Source organism: Propithecus coquereli, unplaced genomic scaffold, assembly GCF_000956105.1.
Source record: "Propithecus coquereli isolate 6110/MARCELLA unplaced genomic scaffold, Pcoq_1.0 Scaffold166, whole genome shotgun sequence".
In the NCBI taxonomy this organism is placed as follows: domain Eukaryota; kingdom Metazoa; phylum Chordata; class Mammalia; order Primates; family Indriidae; genus Propithecus; species Propithecus coquereli.
The window spans coordinates 3,195,612-3,208,617 of record NW_012141191.1 but is presented as its reverse complement, the minus strand read 5'-3'; the positions used below and the strand labels follow the sequence as shown (position 1 = coordinate 3,208,617).

General features: G+C 42.9%; 1 protein-coding gene and 1 pseudogene across 2 annotated transcripts in view; both read left to right on the top strand.

The window, feature by feature from the left end:
• The window catches only part of MAMDC2 (MAM domain containing 2), a 157,542-nt gene that overhangs the window by 28,398 nt on the left and 116,138 nt on the right, over positions 1 to 13,006 (top strand). The gene's annotated exons all lie outside the window — the stretch shown is intronic.
• Positions 7,602 to 8,650, top strand: LOC105808039 (annotated as a pseudogene).

The following is a 13,006-nucleotide window of genomic DNA, read 5'->3' as shown; positions in this document are numbered from 1 at the left end:
ATTCAAACTTTAGACTATTTCTGGACCTTCTTTATAGGTATTTTTTTGGTCATAGATCCTTGGCTAACATACTCACTATCTTATCCCATTTCTTCTTTTCCTATATATATTCTTATAGCAGAATATATTCCTCTGCTATTTCTACACTCAATTGTCTTCTCCCTCCTTTTTAAAGTAAATATTCTGAGATTTAAATATATTATATAATGTTGCTAAAAAATATTTCAATAAATAGAGTTGCTATTTGTAAGACTTTCAAAAAATCATGACCAAATAAATATTTGAATATCAGTGGTCATTTATATTAACCTTTTAACACCAAACATGCAAGATCTGGAACTCTATAAACAAGAAATTTAAAAAGGACCTAATGGAATTCCTTAATAAAGAGTAATTTTTAAAATGTCAGAAAGAGGTTACTGGTCTATCAGAACGAGAGGCCTTCTTGGTCCTGGTTTGCATAGAATTAACTTGGGTTGTGTTGGGTTAATAGTGTGTGCTTTTTACCATACATATTGACTGTTTCTTCCTTGTAAAGGAGACCAACCGTGAGATGAAGGAAAACTTGAGAGCAGTATTTGATTTACCTAAGATGTCATAGTTTCCTTTCAAGAACCAGAAAATTCCCCAATTGAGGAGGTCATGCTATAGCCCAGGGGTTCCAGAATTAAGAAGTTACTCTATGTTTTTTCCATTCAAGTAGAAATAATTAACTTAGGAACCAAGCATGAGTCATAAATCTAGAGTTTTTGGTGAAAATGTTCTTTCTTTGATCCTCAAAGTTCATAAGATCAGAATGCCTGCTTGTTTAACTTCTCTGACAGGAGCTGAATTGTCATATTCCTTGCTTGCCTCCTAAAACTATTGTGACATTAATGGGGACAGTCAAGATAAAAAGTGTTTTGTGAACCTTAATGTTCTATACATACATGAGGTATTATTTTTATTCTTACTTATCAATAAGATAAATCCAAGGAAAGAATTTACATTGCATAGCCTTTGGGTGACTTTTCACTTTAGCACTGGGTGAAAGCATTTTCATTCGGGAGGTTGTTGCTTTGCTTTCTAGAGAGAAAGCAAAGTGACAACCTTAAAGAAATGAATAAGTTGGGGTGCAGAGGGAGAGCTCCTGGGCTTGGAAAAGATTAGTAATGAATAGATGAACACAGAGGCTGAAGGAAGGGACCGAAAATGAAATTGACGTTTCCCTTTAATTTACCACAAAGTTCCTGGGACTATGTGACAAAGTGAGCTTATACAATATGAAGGAGGTACACTGGGAGGTTGAATTTAAAGATACAAATGTAAAATGTTTAAAAGAGCCCTCATTTCAACTATTTCAGGAACCACTCAGGATTAAAACCTCATAGAGTTTACTAAAGATTGGCTGCCCATTAAGCAGATGCTGTCAATATTATGACTGATAATACTAATTTCAGATGCATTTATTGTTAAGAAATTTTCAATGCTTTGGTAATTTGGGGAGGGTGGAAGATGCTAACCCTCATCTAGTTTGCCTTGTTTTCAATTATTTTATAAAGAACAATGTGTCAAGTCTTCCTTCCCAGTGGCACCGTCTCAGCATAAAACCCCTCTCAGAGAAATCTGGTTCACAGTGATCACTGGTCCCACCACTGTGTGACTTGTCTGCCCAAAGCTCAAGTTCCCAAAGAGTGAATTTTTGGCTCTAGCTGAGGCCCCCTTTCCTCCGGATAAGTACTCAAGAAGCCACCCCGAATTCTAGTCTCTTCCAAAGTAGATTATAAATTCTCTTAATTTTAGAATTATGATACTGTATGTACTAGAGTAATACTGGTAGCTTCATACTTAGCAAACATTTTCTACATATCAACCCTAACTCATTTAATCCTCACTACAATTCTATGAGCTGGATATTGGTATTATTATCCCCACTTTTAGATGAGCAAATTGAGGCATGGTGAAAAAGTTAAGTAATTTGCCTAGGTTATATTGAGTTGGATTTGAATCTAGGCAGTGTAGGTTCTTAACCACTAGACTCTATTGTCTCTCTGAGCTAAATACTTCCCCAAACTTTTGAATCATCAGCAGATTAATATATATATATGTATGTATTTGTCTCTATCACTGCCAAAGTAAAACAGAAAAGGTTGAGATAGAAGAGTGCACCAAAAATTAAAGTCAAGAAAGGCACATCTAAGAAGAAAGTTGAAAACATATTTTTATTACTTCTGTTGGAGATGCAGCAGAGATTTGTGTAAGGGAATGGCAAATAGGCTGTGAAAGAGTAAAAGCTCTTATTTCCAAGCTTAAGTATCTGCAAGTGTGTGCTTTCAAAGGGAGAAGGCTTTCACTCTGACAAGCCAAGTGTGTTTTACTTTGTGGAACTTGTACATCTTGTACCTGAGGAGCACGGAATATTTGTAATAAAGTGTCCCAGTTGTTTTAAAACCAAAACAAAACCAAGAGCTGGAGTAGAGGCCGATTCATCCCCAAGGGAAGACTCTCCATCCAGGCAACAGAAAATTCTTGTGGGAGGGGACCGACTTTATCTTTTCCAGGTTCCAGGATGGCTGTTTCAAATGTCAATATGATCTCTGCAGCTCAGACAGCTCCACTTAAGCTACTGAAAGATTCATGAACTCTGGGCTTTGGCCAAAGACACTGAAAAGACTAATTGGAAAAAAACCACTATTCCATAGTGATTTATTATAGACAGTGTGCTAGCAGCTTTCAAATAATGTGAATTATATACAGGATCCTAGCAACTTTCCAATAGTTATCAAGTGAAAATCGTTTATGGTTCTGATATAAGCCATGAATCTCATCTCACCAAGACGATACCGGGGATAAAGAATTTAGAATTTCCCTCCTAGCCTGGCCACAAGCCCCTTCTTTCGTCATTCCAGTCCTGGTGCTGTCTTTTCCATGTTGCCCTCTTCTACACGTTACATTAATCTGGCTACTGACTGTTATTACTTCAACATGTAAACGGCCAAAGAGAGCTCTGTCTGCAGCTGCTCAAAGCTCAGTCCTCATAGCTGTGTTTCTTTAATTCTAAGGATGTGGGCCCTTTTGGGAATCTGATGAGAGCCAGGCATGTTGTCCCCAGAAAATTACTCAGATACATAATAGTTTGTCCATAGTGTCATGAACCTGTGAAACCAATCCCTGTACCCCAGGCTAAGCACCCTGACCTTGTTAGCTTTAAATGAAAGGATGTTGTTTGGCATCCAGGCTCTTTCTCACTCACACTTTGCCATCCCTAGTTGTAGCCCTTATCCTCGTGGTCTCAGATAGTGGCAAATTCTTCATGCTTTTAAAGGCATTTCCCAAAAGTTGCACATAAAACTTATGCTTATATGCAAGACTAGCTCCACGGGCATGGGACCACTGCAGTTAAACAGTTAGTTAAACCATCTTGAAATTTTCAATAAATTTATGTTTAAATCTGTATTAAGTGAAGTCTAGTGGGACAGTGCGGCACATGCCAGGGGTTTGGAGCCTCAGCTCATGCAGGGTCCCACCTCCTGCCTCCTGTCACCTCCTCAGGATCAGTCCTTCCCTCCTGGACTCTCTCCTTGACACCCTGGGCCTTCCCAGTCTCCCCTCTCCCTCCCCACGTAGCCATTGCAGCAGCCCACTGTCCTGTGCACATGGCCCTGGGGGAGGAGTGTCAGGAAAGCAGAGCATGGCTCATGACATTTTGTGGCAGGGCATGGTGACAGTGGTCCCTGCCCTGAGCCACCAGTGCCATAGCAAGCAAAGTAGGCAACTCAGTGCGAGTGAGTGGCTCCCTCACCTGGATGCCTAGCATGTCCCCGCGCATGCAGGTTGCACTGTCCATGGTGTGTTGGGGCAGCAAGACAGTAAGAAGAGATGCCTTACTCGACCTCCCCCCTACCGGGGCACCAAAGGCAGTGCTGGCATTTGGCAAGAGGGCAAACCCAGCAGCCCAGGGGCTGTGTTTCACTGAGTCGCCAGAGTGAGGGACTCCATTTGTCTGATGGGTATCTGTGAGCTTGAGGGAGGAACACAAAATAGCAAATAAAAATCATGATGACAGGTTGGGAGAGAGATCCTGGAAGAAATGAAAAAGCTTTATATTTAATACTTTTAGCAGCACCTTTTTCCTGCTTTTTCAACAAGGAGCCCTGCATTTTCTTTTTGCACTGTACCCCACAAATTACGCAGCCTGTCCTCCTGTGTCTCACTGGCCAGCCACAGAGGGCTGCAGAGGAGCCTGAGAACTGCAGTATCCATTCTGATAGCTGTTCCCAGCCCAAATCAGGAGTTCTGTTACCATGGAAGATGGGGACAATGGATATTGGGGTAAATAACTAGCAGTTTCTACCATATAAGAAAATATTTTTAAAATAATCACCAAGCATTATTGAAAGTGTTTACAACATTTAGCTCATTTAATCCTAGAAGCAAGAGTCTTATTAAAGGCGGTTTACAGCTAAAACAGCAGCACAGCCAGGTGAAGTAACTTGCCCAAGAACACACATTTAGCAAGCAAGGAAGCCACGGCACCTGGATTTCAAAGTGCAGGACCCTGACCCTGCACAGCACCACCTCTGCAGCTCAGCTTGCAAAAACCACCATCTGCGGCTTGGCAGCGATGTTCTAAGTCTCTAAATGTCTTATAGAAACATTGGTCATGGGATCACCTGTCCCAGAATCGCTACAATATTTGTTTAAAATGCAGCTTTCTAGGCTCTAAGCCAGACTACTGAATTGGAATACCTAAGGGTGGATCACAAGAATCTTCGTTTTAAACAAATTCCCTCGAGTGATTCTTACAAAGTTTAAGAAACGTTACTCAAAACGTTTAGGGTACAATAAACTTCCTGGGATGAGTATTGTGTGGAAAGTTGTTAGGAAGTAGACATTCGTATTAATACATTGGTGGCAAGAGAGCAAAAGATTACAACCCAACGAAGGGGAATTTGGCAAAATCTACCAAGATTACAGACGCATTGGCCCTGTGATGCAGCAGTCCTGTTGCCAGAAAGCTATCCTACAGATAGACCCATGCAGGTGTGAAGTGACGCACCTACAAGGTTATTCATGGTGGCAGTATTGTTATTAGCAAAATGCTGTCAGCAACCCGGGCGTCCAGCAGAGAGACCCAGTTGAGTTCATCTATACAGTGGCACACTGTGCTGCTGTCCAGAAGGAAGAGGGAGATCACTAAGTATGGAAATCTCCAGGACATGTTGGGAATTGAAAAATACAAGGAGTAGAGCAGTGTGCATAGGACAGGCAGGCAGAAGAATCCTCTTTCACCAGGAACAATATGCTCCCCCAGATGCCCTGTGACTTTACAACTGAGTGTCAGGGCTGGGATGAGGGAGAGAGCTGTCAGCTCTGGCCCTTCTTCATAAGCCTGGGGTGTTGAAGGCTCCCTGACAGCTGTCTTTAAAATTGATGGAGGTACTTAGGGCCTCTCTTCCCTAGGCTGTGGATCCTGTTCACCAATTCCATGGCAAAGGAAAACATTTTATTACATCTCTTTGGAAATGGTGAACCTAGCTTTGGAGTGTAGAACGATTCTGAGATTGCATTAACTTTTCATCCTTTCCAATTAGAGAAGCTGCTGCTGCCTCAGGTCTGTACTAGATTGTTTTGGGATAAAGTTTTTTTCTAAGTGCTTTTGGATGATTGGTGCTCTTCTTCCAGCTCTGTATGGTGCCTCTCGCCTCTTGAATTTGGATCACTTGCTCATGGTAGGGTGTTTTCTTTTGGGCCTTAGAGAATGCTTACACTCTTGAGTGGAAACACGAGTGAGTTTCAATAATAAATTGTTCTCTAAAAATAGCCCCTTCAGCCTTTCCCATTAAACTAGGTGTCAAGGCTCAGAGTTAGCAGAGCAGTTTGTTAGAGCAAAAGCACCGTGGAGCGTTCCCTTGGAGATTGTCATATATGGCTGTGAAATCCCAGGAAGGCTGAATCCTTAGAATTCTTCATGAATTAGAGGAGAGAAACGCAAGTGCCAGGTCAGTTTTTTCTCTTTACTTAAAAAATACTCTGGCATCAGGAAGCATTATAGATTAGTAGATGATCTGTTAGCACTATAAAATTTCTGTCATCTTCCTGTGTTTTGGGCCTGGATTAATTCATCCTTGGTTCTCTCATGGTTAGTAGTAGCTCCAGAATGTGAGGTGGGGGTGCTTGACAGTGTATTTTCATGGCCCTTCTGTAAGATCAAAGGATTATAAATTGATCATGTCAAAGAATGAAGGAGTAGCTGATGCTTAATAGAGGTGAAATCCTCCATCCCCTCATCTCGACACTTTAACTGCTCTAACTTGGTGGATGATTCTCATCACAAAGGCCCAAGGTTATGTCCAAGGTTAATCTCGACCAGTGACATCCAATAGCACTTTCTGGGGTAATGGGAATGTCATGTACCTGGGCTGTCCAATATGGTAGCCGCTGTCCCAATGTGGCTATTGAGCAGTTGAAATGTGGCTGTGTTTGACTGAGGAACTAAATGTTTAATTGTAGTTCATTTTAATTAGTTTAAATGTAAATAGCCACATTTAAATGGTTATCATTTGGACAGTATAGCTTCCTGATGTTCGGAATGGGCTCCAGGAATTATGATTTCTGAACTCTGTCTTTATGTCAAATTAAGATGATGGTAATGTCATGTTAGTGCTGTATGCATTACATGGCCATCTAATAGAATAGATATAAGTGACACTCGCTTCTCCTTTGGGTGTTCTGAGAGGTGCAGGTCATCCAGACCTCCTCCCTATTGGGGTCCATAAACCGGAGATGCCAAGCCGTTCTTTGACTATGATTGGTCCATTTGCAAGAAACAAACCAGGGATTCAGTTCTGGAGAGGCAGGTGGGCACAACAGCACAGCCAAGTAGCAAAAACTGTGAAATCACGACACTGCACCTGATATTCACAAGTAAAAAAACTTCCTTTGTGTGTGTGTTCCTTGAAACTCAAAACCAACTCATTAATTTCAGAGACTTCACTTTAATCACATAAAAGCCAACTCTACTCATTCCTGCTTATAATTTTTATCAGAAAATAGAAAAGAATTGTGCTATACTGCACAGTTTGGGGGATCACGACACTTAAGGGCTCATTTGCTGTCACAGAACAGTCTTGTGTACAGGATAGACGTCCAAGGTGACTTGTCAGAGCAAACACCATTTAATCTGTGTATCTTACTAACCCTAAATCAGTCTGATAACTCTCTCCTACCCTGTTTGTCCCCTTTAGAGTACTCATGTTTTACCTGAAGCCCCTTCAGTGGCATTTTTTAAAGTGCCCATATACTGTTCTATGCTGCTGATTAAGAAACAATGGGGGGTTGGTGGGGCAAAAATTTAAAAAAAAAGAAACAATGGGTAGTCAAGCCTCCTGTCATGCAACCTACCATGTCATGCCAACAAAAATCCTCATCCCAGAACCTCCAGGTAGCTGAACGCATGGTGGAGGGTCCCAGAGGTGGTGCACCCAGGGAGGGCATGGAAGCTCTGCGCCTTCCCCCATACCTCACCCTGTGCATCTCTTCATCTGTATCCTTCGAAATATCCTTTATAATAAACCGGCAAACATCCTTCATGATGAGAGATTTTGGAGCCCTTCCCTCTCCTCTGTGTAGTTGAGACTGTGGGTGGTGAAGACATGGCTGACCGTGTCAAAACCTCTCTCCAGGACCTCGACAGGGGAATCAAAGACTCCACTTGGAGTATTTGTACCATCTTAAAGCTAGATGCTCGAATCCTGCAAAAGAGAGAGGAGCAGCATTGAAGGGCAAATAGTGTCCTGGCACAAGGGAGAAAGAACCCAGAGTATAGAGTGGAAGCGAGAGAGTGAGTCACTTATTGTTAGTAGAATTTTCCAGTGTTGCAGCCTGGAATGGTGGAATATTCTGGTTCAGGCTCCTCTTATTTCTTGGAGTGTTTATTCCTGTGCTTTAGTCAGTGACAGCCCGAATTATTAGTGATCCCTCTCTACGTGGAGATGTTCAGTCGTGGCTGGAACTCTTCCTCACGTTAATTTCCCGTGCTTTTTGGTTGATCTCTGTTTGTGCTTAGCAAAGTTGTAAGTGCCATTTGGTCTCAAGATATAGCTGACCTGGCATTTGAGGTAGCAGAGAGGAAGCCTCACCCATTCCCTGGTCTCAGCAAAATAATTGCTGACATGCTCTTCAACCTTTGGTTACAGGCTCTTTTCCACATCCAGGGAATGTTTATGAGTCTCTTTCCCACCCATCTTGTTGATCAGCTGGTCAGTCTGCCGTGTGTGTACCTTCTCTGCTCACTACATGACCTCCAATAGCATTGGTTCATTAAGAAGATGGAGATGCACCAGCGGTTGTCGGGCACAGAAGGAACTGCCCTTACTGCTTTGGGTCTGGTTTGCCCTTGGCTTCTCTCACAGCAACACAGTCCTCGTGCATGAGCAGTGGCTGCCTCTTCTCTATCCTCTTTCCTTCATTCATTTTCTGTGCCAATGAAGCAAAGACCCCTGCAAAGCATACCTGTTCAGCTGCCTCGTCTCCTGGCGGCATTCTTAAGCAACAGACTCTTCCACAAGACAGTGTAGGGTAGTCTGCCCTGGGCCGCTCACCCTCTGCAGAGAAATTCCCTTCATTGTGTCCATCTCCCACCAAACCGAAGGCTGCTGCAGGCCACTGAATCGCCTGCCACCCAGAGGGCACAGGTGGGACTGGAGGGTTGCCATGGTAGCTCTGTTCCCTGCGCACCTCCCCCTGCCAAGGGAAGGCAGGACTCACACTGCCAAAGCCCTCTGTGTATTCCCTTTTCTCTGAGGAACTGCAAGTTGTCTCTGGTGCATGCAAAGCAGAATCTTCCTGACACCAGCATGTGGATTTGCAACAGCACCGCGAGTCGGAAAGGACCACAGGTCGCTCTGTGGCTGGTTTCTAGCATGTGCCTGCCCCCCTGCCCGGACTGCTTTGGATACTTTGTTTTTCTCCCTGAGCCTTTTACCCTTCCACCTTTCCTTCCTGCCTCCACCACCCTCGGAGGAAGGAATTTTGTAATTCTAGCTTTTGTATTTTGTGTACTTGTTATTTTTGTTGTTATTCTGTGAAGCACATGCATTGGATGCAGGAGGTCAAGGAGTGTCTCAGTTGCTCCAGGTCACTCCTGTCACTGTCTTGTTTCTTGTAACTCAGGTTAGGTTTTTGTCCCTCTTGCTCCACTGCAAAAGATGCAAAAAGCACAACAGAACCTGATGGAGAGCTGAGGAGACCCAACAGGATGAAAGACCTCCCGGCCAGATCTGCTATGTTTTGAGGAGGTAGTTTCTTTCTTCTCCTTGAAGGAGAGAAGCTTTTTTCACTGGTACATTTAAAGTCTCCCAACTATGGGGAGGGACCACTTCTGGACAAGTGCCACTGCAACACAATGCTCAGAGAACCTGAACTTTTCAACCCTGAGGGGGTGGGGATTTACTGTTGGCCCCTGCTGGTACTTTAAAGGAATATTGGGTGTTGCAAACAGGAACCGAAGGGGTAAACTTGTTAAACCCATTAAACCTGTGACTAGTTGGTATTTTCCTTCATTTGAAGAGACTAAATATGGTGGTGAGAGATGTCAAAATACTTGCACAGTTTTAAAAAATAGCGTGGAAACACCTAATTTTTAAAAATGTCACAATTAATGTGAGTCCACCCCCAAAAAATATTCTCATCCCAGGCCTTACACATTCACATCTCGAGGCCTAGAGCAGCTCCAGAATTTTTAAGAGAGAGGTCTAGCCCTCCTTTCCTTAGGAATTCTACCTTTTTAGGAAGTGGGGCGGTTGGATGGCCCAGAGCAAATCCAGCCCACTTCAGATGCCCAGCTCCAGCGTGTCCTTTCTCCGGCAGTGGCCATCGGGAAATCCCAGTACCTCAGGGTTCGCACAGAGGGGGCCGTCTTCCAGAGTCAGTCTTAACTCCAGAGTCCACTTAGCTGGTGTGCTCTGTGGTCAAGGCGTGGCGCTGGGTCGCCGTCTCTTGGCCTCTGATGTACACCCACTAGTAATAAACCTTGCTTTACTTGACACATCCTCCCCCGGCCCTGAGATGCCATAGACAGGTGACTATGGGCTCACTCACCCTCCATGGTTAGCAGAACTCCTAAAAGGGTGAATCCCACTGACATAGGCTGTTGTGTAGAGCACGTGGATCTGAGACAATTTTGTGATGCTGGGGCACAGAAGCTCTTAAAGGGCTTATTCAAGGAAAAAATTCATGACATTACAAGCTGCTCTAAGAATGATGTTAACTATTCTCCTCTCCTACTGAGCAAGCCACCCAGCAGGGTGCCATGAGTATAAACAGCCCTGGAAGGGCAGATGTTATTGTCTTGTTGATGAGCACACATGGTCCTTGAGTGTGAAGTGTGGGTGGTCTGCTGGGGAGTTATGAATCAAAGCCGAAGGGATTTGTTCTCTGGTCAGCCTTTGCATGTTATTTGTGAGCACTTCACTAATTGCTTCTAAACTGCACATTTAATGGCTACTTTTGGGTTTTTGACAGGAAAATGGCTACTATTTACTCTCAGATGTCATAATAAATCTGCCCTTTACAAACCAGAGACCCGGCACGGCCACGTGAATGGATGAGTTTTAGAGGACCTCCCCGGATTCACAGTCACTGTGTTACCTTGCAGAAGTTATTCAACAGGTGTGCCTGTCCCCGGCACAAGCAAAACACACCTGTCCTTTATCTGGCTAAGTGGGAGCGTGTGCAGCTGCAGTCGATTAAAACTGAATGAAAGTTTGTGTGCAAACAGAGCTTCTTGGTGGCTAGATGTTATGTAATTACAAGTGTTATTGCCAAATATTATTCTTACTTACTTTGTATATGTTGAAACATCTTAAACTCATCATTCATTTTGTAAGGCGGACAGTATTTCCCCAGTCTCCTGTTTTTGCTTTAATATGCTATTGGCTATTTTTTTTTTTTTTTTTTTTGGAAGGGGAGGCAAAAGTTTGCCCAGGCTAGAGTGCCGTGGCCTCAGCCTAGCTCACAGCAACCTCAAACTCCTGGGCTCAAGCGATCCTCCTGCCTCAGTCTCCTGAGTAGCTGAACCCACAGGCGTGTGCCACCATGCCCGGCCAATTTTTCTATATATTTTTAGTTGTCCAGCTAATTTCTTTCTATTTTTAGTAGAGATGGAGGTCTTGCTCCTGCTCAACTGGTCTCGAACTCTGGAGCTCAAATGATCCTCCCACCTTGGCTTCCCAGGGTTCCTAGGATTACAGGCGTGAGCCACCATGCCTGGCCCTGCTATTGGTTATTTTAAATGACTAAAACATTCTCGCTTTTATGACAATTCAAGTAATACAGAATATGGGCTGTAAATTACTAATTAATAGTCTTCCTCATCTTATCCCATCCCTCTGAGGTAACCAATGTAGTGAGTGCACTGCGTACATCTTTGCAGAATTGTTCTATGTGTATAGAAACACAAATTTTTATTTTCAAAGTTTATGTAAATGTAGGTATGCTTTTTCTATGCTGTAGCAATATATATATGCATATATATGTATATATACATACACTCATACACATGACACATTTACAAGTAAATATGGACCTACCGCATTTTTTTTTTTTTAAAGAGATGAAGTCTTGCTACATTGCCCAGGCTGGGCAGGAATTACCTTATTCTTTTTAATAGTTGCCTAACAGTTTATGGTATGGACCATATGATCTAGTTAATAATTTTCCTATTGCTGATATTTTCTTTTTTTTTTTCTTTTTAACCTTAAGACCCTTTATTAAGAAACAACGAAGAAAAAAGTGCCTTGCTCCGCGGTGACAGAGCTTTCAGGGGTAGTTGGTTGGGTTGCATAAGTATTTGGGAGCATTGTTTGTTTTCTCAGGCAGTTTCCTAGGTTTCCGTGTGTCATTGCCAATCTGTGTGAGCTGGCGGCCAACAGCTCTTCCTAAACCGTGTCTTGTGGCCAAATGCAAACTGAACGTCGAGGAATGGAAAATATTGCAACGTTTCTAAATGGTCAGGGAGGTTTTAATTCCAGAACAGGTCTAGTTCCTATTTTGTAAAAAATAGCATGGAAACACCTAATTTTTAAAAATCCTCATAAATATTTACATTGCGTACAAGGAAGGAAAACGTTTTTTACTTGGTGTTAAATGAAGAGAGATTTGGGCTTCCTGGTCTGATTAGGGGCCATGACTCAAACATTCTTTGAACATAACACTTCCACAGTAGACCGTTAGCTCACTGAAACAGGCCTCGATGTGTCTTTGTTTCATGACTGGAATAAAGTAGGCACTCAGTAAATGTTTGTTGAACCAAACAGATTTACATTGAGACAAAAAGTACCTTTTATTTTCTTTGAGAGTCTGGCCGAAGAGGGACTCTCAGATGTTTGTTTGATGCAAAGGAGAAAGTTTGGTGAGACAGAGAAGGGGACAGGCAGGCCAGGAGCAAGATCTAATTTGGGAGTAGGAGGAGACCCGGAAAATGAAGTCATGTGGTTTGGTCTAGTGATAGATACTAAGTCAGATCTTGAGGATGTTTATCTTGGACTTGAGAGCAATGGAAAGCCACAGAACCTTTCTGGAGGGGTAGGGAACGACCAAATCAGTGAGTTGAGAGCAGACACGGACTTTTCATGTGTCATTGTGATTGATGACTGGGGAGGGACTGTCCTCTCCCGCCCCTTGTGTAGGATGAGTTTGTTGTATCTTATTTTTTATAGCTTGCTCCACTAGGTTTCCATGCACCAAAGCGTATTCAGAACAATAGCCACAAATCTCCAATGTTTCATATTGTGAGTTTGTCTGTAGTACAGTTTTTGTGTGTGTGTATCCACACCACACGTTATTTTCACAGATCAACCAACAAAAATAAAATTGGAAGATAATTTAACAACCCTTTAAAAGCCATAAAACTTCCTTACTAGTGCTCAGTCCTCCTGAGTCTCTTTGCTGGCTCGAAGATTTTAACCAGTGTCCCAAAGACAATAAAAGCCTGTGGACAGAGTTAGCAAATTGAGGGCCCTGTATT